At 61.7% G+C, this 14,495-nt stretch overlaps 1 long non-coding RNA gene across 3 annotated transcripts; it reads right to left on the reverse strand.

The window, feature by feature from the left end:
• Positions 1-446: 446 nt before the first annotated feature.
• LOC125121420 (uncharacterized) lies at positions 447-5,837 on the reverse strand. 3 transcript variants are annotated; one of them, XR_007133457.1, is made up of 5 exons: positions 5,458-5,837; positions 4,655-4,732; positions 3,972-4,100; positions 2,336-2,520; positions 447-2,156 (listed from the first exon to the last, which is right to left on the reverse strand). It is a non-coding gene; the product is annotated as an uncharacterized LOC125121420 (long non-coding RNA). The 3 variants fall into 3 exon arrangements; XR_007133458.1 differs by lacking the exons at positions 4,655-4,732; positions 5,458-5,837 and adding an exon at positions 4,784-5,444 and having other exon boundaries at positions 3,972-4,161; XR_007133456.1 differs by lacking the exon at positions 5,458-5,837 and having other exon boundaries at positions 4,655-5,444.
• Between the last annotated feature and the right edge of the window lie 8,658 nt (positions 5,838-14,495).

Consider the following 14,495-nt stretch of genomic DNA (forward strand, 5'->3'; position numbering starts at 1 on the left):
GCAGCCACTCAGCAGGTGTCCCGCTCTGCCCCTCCCAATGTGCCTCCTCTTGGCAGGGGGGGCTGATGCCAGGCCCCAGGGGTCACTTCGGTTGCCGTCCAGGGGTTCACCCCCTGCCCTCCAACAGCAGGTGTGTGCTCCCTGCCCTCAATCCTGACAGGCCAGACAGCCGGTGCCCACTTTGGGTGGCTATGCCCACACGGGTCGGTACCCCAGATAACACAGAGAAAGGGTACTGTGAAGGACACGGGGTGCCTCCGGCCGTTTCTGGGGGGTCTCCCGACAGGAACCATCCACTCAGGACGGAGGCGCGCCCGCCCACCCTGCAGGCCGTTCTAGCACCTGCAGGCTCCACCTGCCGCCAGGCGCCCCTGTGCCCGCCCGCTGCCTCCAGCTGCTCCCTTCTGCACCCAGGACTGAGGCAGGAACATCCGGAGGCAGTGCTCTCCCGGCCGCAGGGCAATTTTTATTACCATTCCATGTTACATTGAGACCGCAGAGCTCAAAGCGCAAAAATCCATCAGAGCGAGACGAGCCAGTCACTGCCATTGGCAACAGGACTCGCCAAGGAGCCGTGGTCTCTTCTCTTCTCTGCCCACACACGCCCTGGGTGGTCTCATTCTGGCCCTTCTTCCGCATTAAGCATCACCCCTGTGCAGAGACCTCCAGCCCTGATGTCCCCTCCGGACGTCCAGCTCCCGCAGGTGGAAGTGTCCGCCTGATGGCCACGGGGCTCCCCCCATTCCACATGGTGCACAGGACTCCTGAACCCACTACCCGTGACTTCTTCCCTGTGATGTCCCCGCCATCCACCCAGGTGCCCAAGTGAGAGCCAAGGGTCCCCGCCTTGCCCCCTCTTTTCAGGGCACCCGTCCCAGCCGTCAGCAGTCCAGTCACCTGCAAAGCACAGCCACAACTCGCCCACTCTGTCCCCTGCCGCCCTCCCGCCCCAGCCCCGGCACCCTCATCTCACTCCTGGCCCTGCCATGGTCCTCGCCCGGCTTCCCTCCGTGCCTCGCAGGCCGAGGCTGGGTGCCCGACATGAACAGAGGCCCCAGTCTTGAGATTCTCAGTGTCCAGAGGGCGCCTCTCCCTGGCTTGTAACTCTCTCCTTGACACTCCCGTCGCTGTTCCAATAACACCTGCTCTTCCCCTCCCAGCCGCCCTCTGAGGGCTCACTCTCCCACCCCAGCTCTGCCTCAGAGGGGGAAAAGCCAGAGCTTCGGGCCAGAGAGATGGGTGTCTGGACCACGCTCGTCCCTTTACTGGCACCCAGGCCTCAGTTTTGTCATCTGTAAAGTGGGCAGAGGAGGGCCTCCTGTCCTGGGTTCTGGTGCTAACCCCCCGGCAGTTTGCCAGGGCAGGAGAGCAACACGGGGTGGAGAAGCAGGTGGCCAGCCTCACCCCTCTCCCTCCAGCCCGTTTCCTCCCCGGTAAAGAGGGCTCTGGCACCTGCCTCCCCTTCCCCAGAGAACAGGGAGCACCTCAGGGTGGGGCGGGGGAGGGGGGAATGGCGCCAGGCGCTTCAGCCCAAAATAATGCAACTCTCCACCACCCTCCGCATGGGGGGTGAGACGGGGCCCCCTGGCCCGTAAGGAGGGAGAGGAGGAAGGAAAGATGGACAGCCTGAGTTTCCAAGGCTCCGGCTTGTTTATCCCTTGTGACACTAACGATAAGCTCTTATCTACACGCGTCTTTGCAAAGCGTCACCTCCGGCAGGTGCCCTGCCTTGGCAGCTTCCTTGAAAAGCCCCATGAGTGGGTCATGGCTGCATTGCACAGTCGAGGATACGGAGGCGCTGAGAGGTAGGGACGCCATCCTATCCAACTGGCTAAAAGGAAACACAGCAGCAACAGCCAAGGGAAGGTGGAGACCTGGGCCCCGGCCTCACCGGCGGGAGGGAAGATGGGGCGGCTTCTCTAAAAACTACATGCACACATGACCACAGGGTGATCCAGGGATGGCACCCACCCCTGGAGATTCATCTAGGAGAAATGAAAACACACGTTCACACCAAAACCTGCCCACGCGTGTTGACGGCGTCTTGACATATAATCACCAAAAGTGGGTGGTTCTTCCCGACCGTGAGATCTCCTCAGCGGACAAAAGGCTCCAACTGCTGACACGTGAACGATGTGGATGAATTTCCAGAGAACCTGCTGACAAGAAAAGGCTGTGGCTGCTGGGGATAGGCGGTGGGGACAGCAGGGGGCGGCTGTGAGCGTAGGAGGACGGGGGGAGGGGGGGTCCAGAGGTGATGGAACATTCCATCGCTATCCGATATGACGGCCGGGGAGGGGACCGGGTGAAGAATGCCGGTCTGTGTTGTTCTTACACCTGCCCGTGAATCTGTGATCCCAAGATGAACAGCTGGCTCAAAAGAAGGACAGGAAGAGAGACCGCAGACCGCCCGTCGGGCGAGGCGTCCTGCCTGGGGCTCGCTCTCGGAGCCCGTGTGCACACGTGTGTGTGTGTGTCTAAGTCTCTCTTCGTCTCACTGCGAGGTGCACTCCAGGGCCCCTAGAAGCGTGTGGGGAGCAGAATAATTCATCTGAGAACCTCCTAGCCCCAAGCTGGCCCCCCTTGAAAACACTGGAGAAAACCCCTCTTCCATCAGCCATTCTGAAGCCCTACGTCCCCAGGCTCCTGTTTTCTGGGTTAAATGTCCCCTCTCAGTGACTTGATTTTCCTGGGCTGCTGTCCCCAGGCCCTTCCCTGCAGCAGGGACCTCTCATCAGCCCAGTCCACTCAGCGTGTGCCTGACCCAGGAGGCAACTCGGGGTGCCCGAGACCAAGACGAGCAGTCAGAGACCCCTGGAAGGAGCCCGCACGCTGCCCCTGGGACATGGTTTGTGCTGCCTGCCTGTGTCCCAGCAAGTTCCAGCCTCCAGAGCAGCTGACGGCAGAGGGTGGCATGAGGAAGTGGGAGAGGGCCTCACTCCAGGCTGCCCAGCGCTGCTGCCCAGGAGAGAGGCCAGGTCCTCCTTAGGCCCCCGACCCCCAGGGAGCGCCCACCCCCATGGAGGAAGAGCTGTGCTGGTCACGGGCCAAGGAAGCCTCCCTCGGGGACACCCAACAAGGCAGCCACTGTCCTCAAAGAGACCCAGAGACGGGGACCAAGCAGCCGGCACACAGCCGCTCAAGGACAGGGAAGCCCCACCCCACCCGGCGGGAAGGAACAGCGCAGGAGGCCCACCACGGCGCTGGGGCGGGACCGGGTGCAGGCCCGTGCACCCTCCCGAGGGCGAGGCCAGGAGACCCGACACCCAGGCGCTGTTCTCAGTGATGACGGCGGGCTGGGGACCCAGGAGAGCAGGCAGTGCTGCCCCAGGGGCAGGCAAGCTAGGACCGAGAAGGGCTGAGGTCTCAGTGTGAGACGGGAGAGGGCTGTCCAGCAACATCGGGTGGGCAGGCAGGAAGACACTCCGCCTTCCACGACGGGGGGCCTCCTCTGGCTCCATCAAGGCCATCAACCCATCAGACGAGACCCACCCAGGGTGGGAGGGCAACCTGCTTTATTCAGTCCGCACATTCAAGCGTTAACCTCATCCAGAAGGAGCCTCACAGACACACCCAGAATAGTGTTGAGCCAGACATCTGGGGGCCCCGTGCCCCCCGAAGGTGACACCAAGTCCACCACCACACCAGGTAAGGACACGTGTGTTTGTCAGCACGTGGCGGAGACACTGACAAGCACCAGCCGTCATTGGATGTTGATTACACATGAAGCATCCTCAGATCCCCCGGGGCCTGCCGCTGCCCCTGTGCTGGGAAGTTCTCTGATTACACGCTGCTGTGACGCACCCGCCCAGCCTGTCCCCTGGGGACCTGGGAGGACCCGGCTCTGCAAGCAAGCATCTGCTTTCCGGCTTCAAACACTCCTGCTCAATTACTGAAGGACCAAGCCTCACCCACCAACTACAGACCTGATGAGACATGAGACTCGGCAGAGAGGCCCTGTCCCGACTCACCCGGGGGGAGGTTTCCTGGGGCTGCGGCCCTTGGCCAGCAGGGAAGAGGCACCCAGGCTGGCTCAGGGACCGGCATCAAACATCAGGTGGCTTCTCCTGTCACCTGCTCCCGCCCTGGAGTCTAGGAGGCTGCAGCGAACAGACCGTGGAGGTGAGACGTGGACATATGGCAGGGGCTACAGCTGCTCTCCTGAAACAGACACACACATACGTGCCGACACACACACATGCACGTGTGTACATGACAGGCACACACATGTGCTCAGACTTGCACGCACGCACACACACACACACACACACACACCCAGTGCCGTAATCCACAGGAGGGGTCGGGCCTAGGGAAGCAGCAGCCCCTTGGGCGCCATGGAGCAGGGCTGGGCACGAGGCACAGGCCATGGAAGAAGCTTGGCCTTCGGGACCCAACGGCCATCCAGCCAGAGCAGAGGTCCACCGTGCAGGCGCCGGGACCTTCCACACCCACGTGACCTCATCGCCACTGGAGATGCCCCGGTCAGCCTTCCCTCCAGGCTGCCCTCCTTCCCCTGTCAGCATCTCCCAGCCCCCAGCCAGGCCGCCACCCCCTGGAAGCCGCTCCTGGCCGGCATCCTCCTCCCTCCCCGGGGCTCGCTCCGCACCCCCCCCAACACCCCCCCCCCCGGCCCCGGCCCCCAGGCCGTGCCCACCTTGAATCACGTTGCCTCCAGCTCTGCATCCTGTCTGCTTTCAGAGCCCGTGGAGCGCGGCGTCCGTCCCAGCCTGTCCTGTTCCCACCCCCACCCCAGGCACAGCACTTGCATACAGTCAGAACTTACTAAACGCTTGGCGAACAACCAGAGGCTGAGTCCGACGCTCAGGCTGTGACCATGCAATTCGCACAGCTCCTGCTGCCCAAGAGCGTAACAGTCCAAGGGTGAAGCTTTCAGTGGTTCCTCTAAAGCCAGACACCACCCGGCCGGGGCCAGGCTTCTGGGAGAGGCTTCCCTGGACAAGGTGACCGTGACCATGGGAGCTGCTGCCACCACAACGCCTTCAGGCAGCCTCGATCCCCCCTCCCCTCTCGGCTGCCTGTCCCTGCCCCATCCCTGGCCGGGGTTGCTAAAGGACCCTTAGGGACCAGCTGTGTGGACACAGCAGCCAAGGCCCCTCAAGTCACACCCCTGCTCCCAGCCTCACCGCAGAGGGTAGCCTGAGACCCAGGTCCTGGCGTGGCCCAGGGCCTTTTCTGTGGGGCTCCCTGCTGGGTTTGCCGACCCAGGAGGCAGGCCCTGGCATTTTACTCCAGGTTGGCATGCCCAGCTCGGCCCCATGCCTGGTCTGTTGTGGTCTCCCCAGCTCTGCAAAGTGGCCTTTATAACAGAGAGGTCAGCTGTTCAGAGCCGCACAGGGAGGGAACAAAAGCGCCACCCAAGCGGTCCGAGCCTGGGGCCCTTCCAGATGCCCCACTCCACTGACAGCCCCAAAGGCTCCGTTTTAACGAGGGGCTTACCCATGGAACGGCAGGTGAATTCTTCAGGCCCTTCCTGCGGCGGGGGGGCTCCATTTCCACGGCCCCAAGACCCGCTGGTGCCTTCCGCCCTCCACCACCCCCACGGCCCGTATGCTTCCTGCAGGCTCTGCCCACCCGGTCTGCCGGGACGCCTGTGATGGTTAATTAGACACAGTTGGCAAGGCGCCCGCCAGAGCCTCAGCGCTGATAACCGTGCAAGGAGACGCGGCATAATCAGCACTCCGGTCTAATTCAAGAAAAATGGATTTGGCTCCGGGTGACAACATGCCAATTCCGAGAGGGCTGAAGTGCCGCTGATGGTTCTTCTGCGTGTGGCCCGGCCCCAGCCCAGCTTCTCCAGTTGTCCCCTTGGAATTCTCTGTGCAGGGTCAGAGCAGAACGTGTGGTCAGACAGGGGCGTCTGCACCCTGAGTCCTGCAGGGGACGCCCCTGAGCGGCGCTGTGCGAACAACCTCCCCCAGGAAAGAGGTCTCAGAGCTGGAGCCCGCCGACTGCCTTGGGAGGGAAGCGGCGCCCGGGACCCCCTTCTGCCTCAGGTCCCCTGGGATCCCATTAGCACAGGCAGAGATGGTCCGGCTTCCACGGATGACAGGACAGGAACAAACCAAACCGACCCGAGGGCCTTCCTCCCCTCCGCTTCCTCGAGTGAGGTGCCCGCTGCCGTGCCCCTGACGTAAATATTTCACTGGTGGCAGTGCCCCAGCTGGAGGCAGCCAGCACAGCCTGCTAGGGACCGGGATGGCAGGGCAGCCTCAGTCTGAGCTCGACAGCCGGGAAGGACCGAGTCTTTCCAAAGGACGCAGGGTTTGTTTTCAATCGTAGAATAAACTACCGATTTTCTCGCTCACTGCCCCACCCCAGCCCCCTCGCGCCCTGGGGGAGCTGTGAAAACTCAGAGCCTGCGTTTCTCTGGGTGCGTGTCTTGCCCTAAAGCCCAGAGGGACTGGGAGGGACTGGCTGCCCATGCAGCCAGGGGCTCTGAGGCTGCAGCCCTGCCGGCTCTGAGGGGCCAGGGGATGTCTTAGGGGCTCCAGGGGGACCCAGGCTCTCTTCACCCAGTGGGAGCCCCCGGGCATCCCCACACCCCGCAGCAGGAGGCACAGGGAAACGCGAGGGACCTCCCGCCTGGATGGAGGGCAGAGGCCCCCAGGCCATGGGCTCCAGGGTTGGTCTTTTCCCTTTGCTGTGAGTCGCCTGGGTCAGAACACTCTCGTTAAAACTGTCCCCACCGCAGCGTCCAGCCTGGGGCCCGCAGGGGCCACAGGTGGACTGATCCCAGCCGGTTCCTTCCTTGGCCCAGGAACTTTCCTGGGAGTGCATTTCCAACAGGGGCCGCGGAGAGTGGGTCACCGGCTGCCCTGCAGGGAAAGGAAGACCCTGAGCAGCCCGTGCTTTGTCCAGAGGCGGTGGCTCTGTCCCCCACAAGATGGGAGGGCAGGGCTGGGCAGCCAGAGGGGCTTCCTGAGCATGGGCAGACCGCCTGGACGAGGAGATCAAGAGGACTCCCCAGGGGCTCACCAGGGACCCTGCAACCCCAGGCAGCAGCTGGGGGTCCCACACAGTAGGTGCACGGCTGGGCTGGAGCAGAGGGCACAGGCAGAAAGCAAGGGAGGCCTTGGGGGGTTCGGAGTAAGGATGAAGGGACCGCAGGAACCACCGCCTTGAGCTGGGTCAGAGGGCAGGCCTAGCTGACCTGCCCCTGAGGTCAGGAAGGGTTGGGACAAAATCTGGCCTCTGGGAATGGGGGAGGGGAGGAAAGGTCCGGCATTCGGGCAATGAGGAGCCAACGCTGTCCTCACCGTCCCAGCCCCAGAGGCCTCGCCGGCTCTCAGGTGACCCCAGGCCTCAAAGGACCCCGGCCCAGAATTGTGTGTCCCCCATCCAGTTAAAGACAGAGCCCAGGCCTATGGCCCGAGGCCACATGGGGTGAACTCCAGACCAACGGGTGTCAACAGGGCCAACTCCAGCGCCAAGGACACTTGGGAACGTCCAGGGCGGTCTGGTTGGGGTCAGATGATGGGGGAGGGGGCCAGTAACACCCAGTGAGGGCGGGGGCGGGGGCAGAGCTGCTCCAGATACCCCGAGAGCCAGGGCAGCCCCCACGACAAATCACCCAACCCCAAACATCAAGCCTTCGAGGGCTACACTAGCGGCAGGGAATGGACTTGTGACACCCAAGAGACCCCACCAAGGCTCAGGCACCCGCACGCGGGCAGCCCCTTTGCCGGGGCTTAGACAGTCTCTTCAGCCCCACTGGGATTCCTGCCCAGGACACACCTTCTGTGTGGCAGCCAGAGTCCACCTGTCATGGAAGGTGCCTGGCCGCCCAGGCTGACCAGGGGCGCCTGATGGAAGTGGCGCCCTCTCCGTGTTCCTGTGGCCGGAGCCCTAGGACGCAACCTGGGCCGGTAAGGACAGGGCTGGTCACCTTACCTTCAACCAATCCACGTGAGACACGGCACACAGGGCTCCCCAACACGTGCACAAAGGCACACACACCACGCACAGGGCTCCCACACATGTGCACACACATGCACAGAGCACACAGGGCTCCCCCACGCATGCACACAGGCACACACGTGTACACAGCACACGGGGCTCCCCACACGTGCACACAGGCACACACTGTACACAGCACGCAGGCCTGTGCAATAGGCTCACAGGTGCACACACACGAACGGCTTCACGGGAAGGGTTACTCCCCTCTCCTGCTGCCCCCAGCCCCCGGCTCGCCAGCCGGCAGGAGAGGAAGGATCCCGATTAAGATGTCTGGGTGAGATTTGATGTGGCCTCTCCCACTGCGCATCCGCGTCCGGCCCTGGGCTTCGCAGATGCGTTAATATTCTGCGCACTCTGCTCCCCGCTCGCCCTGGATCCAACAGCCTTGAATGGTCTGCTTTTCATCCCTAATATTACTGCTCACAGCCTCGCTGAGCTGTTGTGGCGGCCACTGTCCCTCCGAGGCTGAGGCTTCATAGGAATGAAGCAAAGGACAGAAGCGGAGCCTGCAGCCCAGAGCCGAGGGGCCGTGGGCTCTGGCGCTTTCATCCCGCCGGCACGCCGCCCGCCGCCCACTCCTAAAAAACCTCCCACGCTGATTCCGCTTGATCTCATGTAGCAATTTTGTTCAAAGCCTCCTTTCTGATCAGATTTGCTCTTTGGGCACTTTTGCCCGTGGTGATCGCTTCCTAATCACGGACGGAGGACTGGCCGGAATCCAGGACAAAGCGGCCTCGGGCAGAGCTTCTTAGGAGCAGGGGCGGCCCCGGCACTGAGAGGTCACAGGTCCTGTCCCGACCACTCCCCGAGAGTTTGACCCTGGTGTCTCCTGCTCTCGGACCCGTCTTGTCTTCGCTCTGTTGCGAACCACAGCGCCTGGCAGGTGTGACTGCTCGCGGAGGGGCTGCCTGGAGAGCAGCACAGAGCCGGCTTCTTCCCTGGGGATGCCGGGTTTCTCTTCCAAGAGACCAGCCCAGGGCCAGCCACAGCATCGTCCATCCTGCTCTGAACCTTCAAGCATGGCCTTCCCTCCAGCCTCGCTCATTCCTCAGGCTCTGAGCGCTGAAAAAAATATATCTCCCCAATATGAATTATGTATTGAAAACCCAGGCAGAGCAATCAGGGGCGATAAATAATTCCAAGCTACAGACACATTAGTTAGCTGTACAATTCACTTACAGGCCGAGCCCAGCCATCTTATTAATAACAGACAGAAGCAGGGGCACTGCCGACGTAGAGCTGGGGCGGAGGCGGCATCCTCCCAGGGCCCGTGTGTCGCCGGCCAGACGGCGCCTCCTTGATGTCCCCGGGTGCTGGCTGGTCAGGACCCCTGGGTCAGGACGAAGGGGCCGGAGGGAGCTCTGCAGGAAGGACGACTGCAGAAGCTCTGCTCTGTAGAACAGAAATTGCATCTGGCTGGGGACCTGGCCGGCATCCTACCGTCTAGAGAATGAACCCCTCTTCGTGGGTCGCAAAGGAGTCCATGCAGCTCTAGAACTTTCTTCATAAGCAGATAAGAACTCTATTGGAATTTGCACTTAAGTGATCTATGGCTCAGCGGGACATTCTTAAATGCTTCTGAGGGTGTTCTGTTTTCTAAGCTCTGCTTGCTGCCATCCCTGTGAACTTGCTGTCATACGGACTTTGCAAAGTCTTGAAAAAGGCCTTGCTGAGCAAAGGTCCGCCTTGACCGAGAGCTTATCTAAAGAACCCCAGATCAGAGTTCCCACCGCGGTGCAGCGGAAATGAGTCCGACTAGTAGTCACAAGGATGCGGGTTTGACTCCTGGCCTCTCCCAGTGGGTTAAGGATCTGGTGTTGCTGTGAGCTGTGGTGTAGGTCACGAGTGTGGCTGTAAAAAGCCAAAAAAAAAAAAAAAAAAAACCCCAGATCCGCAGGTGTGTCCTGGCTGGTGGCGGATGCTGGCTCCTGGGCGTGAACGGCATCATCTCTGGCTCCGGGTCAAGACCGGTTTGGCAGCAGAGGGTGGACTGCCCATCGGCCGCAGCATTTCCTGGGCACATGCGATGCTCTTAATTTCTACTGAGATCCTCGTGCCCGGGGCATCTGGGCACCACACGTGGTGTCTCACCGGATCTCAGGACGTTACAAAGTAACCATTGTCCCCTCCACCACTGCCCTTAAGGTCCCAGGGCTAGTGAAAGACGCAGAGGGGGGTCTGCCCCAACCTCAATCTCTGGATGCAACCTGCTGCTTTTTAAACTGTAGTTTCATTTCACTTTTTATGACAATGATCCACCCCTCCGCCTCCGAACTGATCGGACCCCATCCCCCTGCAGGCGGTCAGCTGTAGGGTGGACCAGGGGCAGGAGGATGACGTCATTTGTCCTAAGTCACGTGCCCAGCGAGCAGCAAGGCCGGGAGTGGTCCAGGTCCCGGACCCTGAGACAGGGAGCCGTCTACAGACCCGCATGAGTCCCTTCCTCTCTTATCTCCTGGCAGACGGGCTGGCTGGAGTCCTTCTCACAGCCATGCTCTCTGCTGCAGAAGCCCCACCCACTTCCCAAGGGCAGACCCCGGGCCACAGGGCAAAGTCACATCCTGAATGCCCCCCTGCCCTCCTCACCAACCTGGGCCTCGCAGGAAACAGCACGAAGGGCCCTGGGCAGTCTGTGGCCTCAGAAGCCACTGCCGAAGAGCTGCAGTGCAGACCCCAGCGAACCCGTCTCTTCCTGCAGTTTGGGGACTCAGTTGGCTGAGACGGCCCCCAGTCATCGGGGCCCTGAAGTTGTGGCCATAACACCCTGCCCGCAGGAAGCCGAGCTCAGCGGCCTTGGCTCTGCCCCTGGGACCAGCCAGGGGACCACGCCTGTCGGAAGGCTCTGAGAGCAAGCATCCTTCCTCTTAAGTGACATTCATGCAGGGTCTGTCCAAGAGCCTCTCAGCATTTTAATGCTTTAAAAGCTTCAGCTTTCTCTCCGGGTCAATTTTCTCCCAACAAAATATGAAAATTAAGCTTTGAAAGCCTGCGCCGTGGTCTGAATGCCAGACCCAGCCATCAGAGCCCGGCATTGCATCATGGCTGCGTAAATATTTAAAGAGATGCTGGGGGAGAGCGCGCTCAGGAAGCCTGGGCCCGGGGGGCTGTGGGTCCTGAGAAGGACATCTGCAGGTGGGCCTGATGGCAACACCTGGCCAGGAGCCGGCTGACCCCGGGGGCCTGAGAACAGCCACGAGAACCGGCCGCCCCATCCCGCCACTCTACTGGGAACGGGAGCAGCATCTGCTTCAGGCTTCTCAACTGAGGAGGCGGTGCCGTGATGAGCCCGCTCTGGGCCGTGGGACTGTGTCCCACAGAAACTGAGCCACCTGCCCAGGTGCAATCCCAGACCAGCCGGGATTTTGCTTCTGCATTTTGGGCTGTCCCTTTGCTGCTTGAGGGAGCACCAATGCATCAGCCCAAACTGCTCATTTCTAGAAGGAAAACTGCAGCCCAGGCTCATGAGGAGGGGGGGTGTCAAGTGAGTCTTGGTCTCTCAAGCATTCACTCACTCATGCGGCTGTCCACTGCATGGACGTGCACGGCTCAGAGCGGGCGCTCAGATCAGGGAGTGAGTGAATGAAATGTGACACGGGGACCCTGAGGTGGGGGGACCAAGGGTCCCCAGGCCAAAGAGTGGAGTGGGGAAGAGAGGCAACCAGTGACCCCGGGCAGGGGGAGGTGCTGGGCAGCGGGTTGGGCCGCTGTCCGATGGGACTGGCTGTGTCCATCCCGGCGCCCAAACTGCCCGGGGACAGAGCTGGTGAGGGAAGCCAGCAGGGGGCCCAGGGAGTGAGGACTCCACCCCTGAGGGGCTGAGAGGGGCTAGTCCATGTCAACTCTTGCATAAGCAGTGGGCTTCCCCACCTTACGGACCAGCCCGGCAGGGGTCCCGTGTCCTGAGCTGCGTCACGGCTGCGGTGCCCTGGTTACAGCACTCCATGTTCCCTTTCTCCTGCCAGGGCCATGCCTTCCCTCCGCCTCCCTCGTGTTCTCACCTCGCGGGGGGGCAGGCTGGTCCCGCAGAGCAGCCTCCGGGTGTGGGAGGCACAACCCTCGGTCTGAGCTTGGCCGGTGACCTCCTTCCTCTAAGAGCTTCCTCATCTGCGAAGTGGGGACAGTAACAAGGACTCGGCTTCAGTCGGTGCCCGGCACGCAGTAGAGACTGGACAGAGTGTCCGTCCCCCTTCCCACGCGTCTGTCCAATGCCCCGTGTCACGTTCAGGGCCAGGGCCCCACTCTCTGACACGCGCGACCTCGTGGAAGGAGAGCCAGGGAGTTGGGTCCTGAACGGGGCAGCGGAGCAGGTGGGTCCAGAGAGGCCAGGGGTGCTCTCCGGGAGGGGGCCTCTCCCGAGGCGATGGCTCCTTAGCCCGGACACGTGAAGGTACAAGCCACCCCCTGCACTTGGCCAGAGGCGAGGGTCAGGCCCAGGAGGGAGACACCAGGGCTGCCTGGCTTCCCATCAACATGCACAGCTTCCAGAGTTTGCCAGACGCCAACAACCACTAGCCTACCTGGCCCAGGCCGTCCACCCAGGTGAGGACGCAGCTCCCGCCACACGTCCTGCCACACTGAGCAGACCTCATTTCATTCACTGACTGATCTGAGCGGCCACTCAGAGCCAGGCACGTCCGAGAAACGGACATTTGCACAAATGGACGAATGAACACTTGAAACACAAAGTCTCACTTGATTCCCCCCAGCACCTCCCCGGATGAGCTGGGCTGCAATTTCCCTTCTCAAAACGAGCAGTTTGGATGGATGGGTCTGTGTTCCTTTGAGCAGCGCCATTCTGGCAGGTGACGCCTGGCCCCCTGCCCACGTCTGTCTCAGCCCTCGGGGCAGGGCTGGGGGGGTGGGGGACTTCTGTGTCACAGCTGTTATGAGGGGCTCCAAAGGCATCTGTCCCCCCTCTACAGATGTTCGTCTTATCTCACTGGGCCCCTCTCGATCCGTCTCCCTCCCTGACCTCCTAAATGGGGACGTCCCCAGGGCTCTGTCCCTCACCCCTGTCTGCAGCCCCCCAGGCCTCCCCCTGGAAACACCATCTACTTGCTAAAGGTTCTTGATCTCCACCCCTAGCCCGGCCCTCCCCCAGCCCCTCTTGCGGGCATCCAGGCTCCTCCCTGACACCTGCACCTTCCACCTGGAGTCCAACAGGAACCTCACCTGCTGGGAACAAAACAGAGCCCCCGAGGCCCCTCCCAGCCCAGCTTGCACCGTCCGGGGCATCACGGTCTCTGCCCCCGGCTTCCGTGGCCCTCGGAAACGTGCCACCCCTGCTCCCCAAGTTCACTGTCCAAACGCCCTCTGCCCCTGAGCTGGACTCCGCCAGCCAAAAACCTTTCTCCGTCACCACAGATTCTCCCAGCGCCCACCCTCTCCCCCGACCTCGTCTCCTCCGCCTGTAAATTCCTCCACCCACTTTAGAAACCAACTCCCAGAAAAGCAGCTCCCAGCAGCAGTGGGCACAGCACACCATAAACCATAGCAGCCGACCCACATTTTGGGGTCAGCAGAGATCATTATAACCAACCCAATTAGTGTCTAACAGGCCAATTATCAGCCTCATAAAGAATCATCAACAAGCCAAGACTCCCGGGGAGTTAGCCCAGAGTCTGGAGCTCTCCGGAAGCTGGGGCCGCAGACAGCCCCCAGTGGCCTCGGGTGACCGGGGTGCAGGATATCTTCAAAAAGGTCACCATCCAGAGTTCCCATCGTGGCGCAGTGGAAACGAATCGGACCAGGAACCATGAGGTTGCCGGTTCCATCCCTGGCCTCGCTCAGTGGGTTAAGGATCCAGCGTTGCTGTGAGCTGTGGTGTAGGTCGCAGATGCGGCTCAGATCCTGCGTGGCTATGGCTGTGGTGTGGACCAGCAGCTATAGCTCCGATTGGACCCCTAGCCTGCGAATCTCCATATGCCACGGGTACGGCCCTGAAAAGATAAAAAAAGAAAAAGAAAGAAAGAAAAGTGTACCATGGCCTGGGAGTTACAAACGCCCAAGTGCGTGATGAGCTTCTGCAGAGTGCGGTGACATCCTGCGGAGGCTCCGCACCCGTGGTGACAACTCATCTGCCTGGGGCTGGAGCAGAACCCCGGCATCGCCCCGCCGACCCCTGAGGCTGCCGGGCACAGAGAACCTGCGGTCTGCGGACCTCTGGGGCCGGGCAGTGTCCTCACACACAACAGGAGGGAACTGGACCCATGAGGAGAGGCCACCTGCCCCGGCTCCACTTCCCCGAGAGTAGAGACAGGGAGAGACTCGCCGTTCTAGGTGCCACAGGATGGTTGGGAGAGGAGACGAGGAGGAAAGGGAGCTGGGTGGGTGGCGGCAGGCGAGACGCAGGCTGGCACACTTGGCGGTGCTGGGCGTAGCTGGAGCGCAGACCGGCTCGGGCGCAGCACCTGTTTGCCCATGACCAGCCACGTGCCTTGACAAGTGCCTTGGCCTCCCTGAGCCCCGACTGCCTCATCGGTACAAGGGCAGAAGGAACTGCTGTCTCAGGGCAGCTG

Source organism: Phacochoerus africanus, chromosome 2, assembly GCF_016906955.1.
Source record: "Phacochoerus africanus isolate WHEZ1 chromosome 2, ROS_Pafr_v1, whole genome shotgun sequence".
NCBI lineage: Eukaryota > Metazoa > Chordata > Mammalia > Artiodactyla > Suidae > Phacochoerus > Phacochoerus africanus.